Source organism: Psammomys obesus, unplaced genomic scaffold (assembly GCF_907164565.1).
Source record: "Psammomys obesus unplaced genomic scaffold, mPsaObe1.curated_primary_1811, whole genome shotgun sequence".
Lineage (NCBI taxonomy): Eukaryota > Metazoa > Chordata > Mammalia > Rodentia > Muridae > Psammomys > Psammomys obesus.
In genome coordinates this window covers 31,751,431-31,756,968 of record NW_026585895.1, presented here as the reverse complement: position 1 = coordinate 31,756,968, position 5,538 = coordinate 31,751,431, and positions in this window count along the sequence as shown.

Here is a 5,538-nt window from a genome sequence, read left to right as displayed (position 1 = left end):
TCAAAAAGGAGGGAAGCCAAAGATAGCTAAAACCAATGTAAAAATCCAGGTACAAGATGTCTAGCATATACTTAAATGCTAAGGGCAAGGGAGTTTATATGCTAATGCTAAGAGAGTTTATATAAAGTTTGGCTATAAATGCATAACTGCCCATCCTATATAAAAAAGAAGCAAGCCAAAAAATAGCCACTATCAATGTAAAGCCCAGGTACAAGATGCCTAGGGTATGCTTACATGCTGAAGGTAAGAGGGAATTTAAATAAAGTCTGGCTATAAAGGCATAACTGCCCATTCTGTATAAAAAAAAAAAAAAAGGGATAGGACAAATAGCTATAACATATATAAAAATCTAGGGCTAAACCTCAAAACAGGTACAAGATACCTGGAGTATGCTTATATTCTAAATTAAAAAGGAGTTTATATAAAGTTTACTTAAAACATGTGTTTTCTATTGCTCAAGGCAACTAGCTTGTTTCTATAATAGGAAGCTTCTCTAGGGAAATAGGTAGCAGCTTGGCCTAATACAACAGGCACAAAAGAGCCCAAAAAGATATTTTAATCTATCCAACCTTATTTTGATTTCAACATGATAATGATTGCATGTTCAATAATAATGGTAACTTATATTGCTGATCCCTTTACATGGGAACAACTCTAAAACTAACTGAGACATAAAATATGTCTTCAGCCAAAACTTCAACAATACTTGACCAATAAATCTTTGGCTATAATATCCTCAAAAAATTTATTATGCCATTCTTTCAATCGGCATAGATTAAATTGGCTTACAGTTTAGTTTCATCCTGCACATCTCATACATTTTTAATTTTAGAACTCTATAATGCTTGTGAGAAATATGTTTGCAGAGCAAAAGAACTGGATACCAGAGATGCTGGATCAAACCTAACAGGATTCATTTCTACAGCAAGCAGAGACATTGGCTTCTGTTCCAGCATCTTGCATGTTCCAGCCTTCTGCTTGTTCCTGCCTCAACTGCTTCAATTGCTGTTTCTCATCAAAGCCTGCTCCCAAAAGAACTTTGAAGAAAGCTACTAATCTTAATTGGTCCAGCATTTCAGACTGTTCCAAAGAGGAATTTTATTAAGCCTGAAACTTTTCAACATTCAAAGACTGGACCACAAATGTTATTGCTTGCTTAATTAACCAATTTTTCCCAATTTTCTTTGGGCCCTCTAACAGAATTTCTACATGTCCAAAATGTCAGCTAGAAGAAATCCATGAGAATGATGTCCAATTTTCCTTAAAGGGGGTTGGATATGTTCTCGGTTGTTTTTTTTTTTATGGCTACAAAGTTTTATTGTCATTGGAAAATGTTTATAAATTATTAATGGTCTTATTCAAAGTGAAACAAGGAGTATACAGGATATCTTATAGGAATAAGACAAAAGGTAGATTATTTAATCTACTCAATTTAGGGTTTTATTTATTATTCTCAAATAAGGTTAATTTGAACTCTGGTATAGGATTTTGCATATTGATGCAAAAATAAGTATTTCTGATACATTGGTATAAGCTTTAGTATATTGATAGAAGTCAAGGTTACTTCCAATATTTTTAAACTGCTATCAAAAACTGGTTAGGATATTAAGTAATGCTAATTATACAATGTATAGTCATGTCAGACACTAGTCTAATTTATCACAGGAGTATATATCCTAATTTAACAGATAGATATGATTCTGTAGATAGATTATATAAAGATAGGTAGTCTTCAAAAACTTCAGAGACCTACAGAATATGGCATTTAAAAGTGTCTTTATTGTTTTAAAGATTCTTTGACAGTGAGACAAGTCATTTTCTGGCATCACCCCACCTACCTGAAAGAAGATAATGAGCACTGAAGATACTCCATATGGAGATGGCCACAAATGTGGCAAATGAAAAAAAATACCCTTGATTCATGACAGATAAATTTTGCCAAAAATGAGCAAGCTAATGCAGGACAAGTTGATTGCTGAACTCTGCCAAGACAGGGTAAGCAAGTCCTAAATATTTCACGTATTGTCTGTCAAATATTCTGCGCCAGAAGGCTAAAGATGATGCTCCAACGTTATAAAGAGTTATGGGTGACTGTTCAGGCAGCAAACTTGTCTCTGTCAATTTTTATTTTTTGGAAGCTGCTAACATGCACTTCCTATTTACTCTAATAACTAATCTTATTCCTTCTCAAGTCTCTGATGGGGCTGAAGACCAAATAGTTAATAGTGCCACAATTAAGCTTAAGTTGTTTAGAAGTTAAGAAAATCCTTTCATATAGTTAATACCAATAAGGATAAAAGTTAATTTAGGTATAGAACTTTAAACTTGTCAAGATAGATAGGATAATCAGATACTTTCTCCTAAGTTGCTAAATACACATGGACTAGACATTGCACACAAAGATTTTACCTAACAGTTTTCATCATTCCATAATTATTATTGTATTGAAAGAAAAAAAAAAGCCTTTTATTGGACTTAAAGGGGGAAATGTTGGTATAATGTTCTTTTGGAATGTATACAGTTTACCCTTGTTCATTCAAATGCTGATTTCTTCCCCCCCCACCCCCACTGTCTGGTTTCAATCCGGACATTGCACTGTGATGCTTATTCTAAGTATCACCTGTCTCAACTTTGTGTGAACATAACAAAATAAAGCAACTAGCCACAATGTTGTGCAATGGAAAGGAAACAGGAAGAGAGGGAGGAGCCAGAGGGAAAAAAGGGTGAGAGCCGAGTTGGGGAGAAATCTTGGAACAGTGTGGAGAGAATGAACCAGACCTAAGATTTCACAAAAAGCAAGTATAATGGGTAAAATATAAATATTAAGAAACTATGAGATCTTGGAGGTTTAGGATGGAACAACTATTGCCCAGCACTGTGTTCTAGGTTAACTAAATAAACCCAGCCTCTGTGTGGTGATTTGGTTATACAGCTGTTTAGGATTAACAGCAGCTTTACCAGAAGATGTATCAATAGTAAATATTAATTGTCACCTACAACATGCTGTCCCTAGGGAGGAGAGGTCTGTGTACAAACGGTGAAAATTGTCATCAGAAGCTGACCAAGAAAGTCCAGCTCAGTTTTTGATTTCTGATCAAAACGTAATAAAAGTCATATTGACTGGTTGCTTGTTTCAAAAGACTATGTTAGAAGATCAATGAATTAATAATGGCTATACATTAACTCTTGGACAGTAAGTGAATAGAGATTAAAACTGAGTAAGCTACATACTAGGAAGGCAAGTGAAAGAAATATATGCTAGTCAGGAAATACACAACGTCTCAAGAGGAGAAAGTCCTCAGCATGCAATCCTGATGGTAGTGTGTAGCACCTCAATCTACTGATGGCAGTTACCCAAATGACCCTGATCACTGTCAGTTCAGGGAGAGCTGTTGCATTGTTTGAGCTGAATCCAGTTTGCTATTTCCTTCCCTACTCTCTGGGACTATGTCAGACCCCGTGTAGAGAAGTAGCTCGCTCTCAACTACTCTTCAATATTTTTAAATAGCAATTAATTGAAGATATGCCCTTGGGAAAATAAAAATGAACGAAGCAGCTTCCTTCTCTAGCTGGATTCCTCAAAATAGGAAACATGCAATCAACATAATGTGGTTAATATATCTGATTGATCATCTTACCTACAATTAGACACAGAGCAGGAGATTCCCAGAAGTCCACATCAAATTTTTCCCATATTTTATCCACAGCATATGGTGAGGGTTGGATTCTAGAGCTACTGCTATGAAACCCCTTGGTTCTTGTACAGTTCCAGAAACTCTGGGGTGTGAGGCTTTCCTTTCATCATCTCATAATATTCCCACCACTCAAGAAGTAGAAAAAAGACAGGCAAAGGAAGAGAGGCCATTGGCCAGGAGACTGACAGGTGTCGGAAAATAGTGTGAATCAGAGGAAGGTGTAGGGAGCGGGAAGAGCAAGGGAGGCCAAGAGAAATGCAGCCACACCCTTTGGCTCATAAAACTCAATGGCTGTGATATTCTCCTTCTTCCACATGCCCAACAATACACCATATCCACAGATAATTGTCCGTGAGAAGATGAGCCATGGTAGAATATAGAATAATGTTCTACACTGCTTGCCTGAGCTCTGTTCTTGGAATTCCCAAGTGACCCTGTAGATGACGAGTAACCGTGCCCAAACAGGGAGCTACATAGTACTTACACATAGACTTGTGTGGGAGAACAATTGAATGGAGTGTACCATTTCAAACAGTGTCTAACACGGCCACATCTCACTATCACTATGATGACACTGGGACATGTATGGACCCAGTTTCTAGCTTTACTGTGGACAGTCTATTTTTGTTTATGTTAAACTACAAGTGCCTTGTTAGTACTGTAGTAATCAAAGAAATGAGGATGAAAGACTCCTCAAAACAAAAATCCAAAGTAAAATCCCAAAGATAAATTGGTTTTGAAAGGTCTGCAAAGTTGGTGTATGTATGCAGTTCATTTAATTTTGTTTCCGTGTTCTCAGAATGAGGCATACAACTCACCGTTAGTGAGTGCTTGCTTAAAATTACCATCTTTTAGTCTGTCACTAAATACATATTTAATTATTAAATAATGAAGCCTCTACTTTCAAATAAAGGATTTTTATAATTAGTTTATATCGTAACAATGCCTTAGAAATAAATTCAATTTTATAATAGAATCTTATGGAGTTAGGCCACTTTTAATTTTTTTTTGAACTTACTCAGCAATTTAAGATTATACAGGAGAAAGTTTCCATGTATAACAAAGCCAGCACATTTCATAACAGGTTTCTCTGTAGGATGAGTCCAGGCTTAATTGGTAAGGATTGTCTTTTACTGAACTTCTAGCAAGCTACTAAAATTTTGTTCACTCTACGACTAATGCAATGATAAGTGGCAATAGGTCATTGCTCTTTAGTCATGATTAAATGGATTGTAGCCACTAATACACAGCAAGAATTCTTCCCGCACAGTGCATTACAGGACTGCTTATGTGGTTTAGGAGGTACATTGGCTACTCACAGAAGGAGCAAGCCATCATCCATGAGTCAGTCCATTCCAGTGCGGATCAGCACCTCTTACCTGGGCTACATTATATTACGAATTCTCCAAGCAGAGACTGTGCTTTAAACACAGATAGGCGCTAAGCTTAACAAAATCACAGTTAGGAGCGTGTTAGAAGGGACTGCGCAAACCTCTGGTGAATGAATGAGAAAATGACCAAAATAAAAACCGCATGGCTTTAAAGCAGAATGTTGATGTCAAAATAACCTACTCAAAAGAAGGTAAGTTACCTGGGGAGTTTCAAGAGTCTTCAGAAAGGATGCCATTTAAAACTTTCTTTTAATAAACCTAATCCTCTGGTTTATTTTTCAATTTACACTCAAGACACCTTCTCTATAAGACTAGAATTTTCAGCAGGACTCAGTGGCGCGCACCTGTAATTCCAGCACTTTCAGGAGGCAGGCAGATCTCTGAGGATTTGAGGCCAGCCTGGTCCACAAAGCAAGTCCGGGATAGCCATGGCTACACAGAGAAATCCTGTC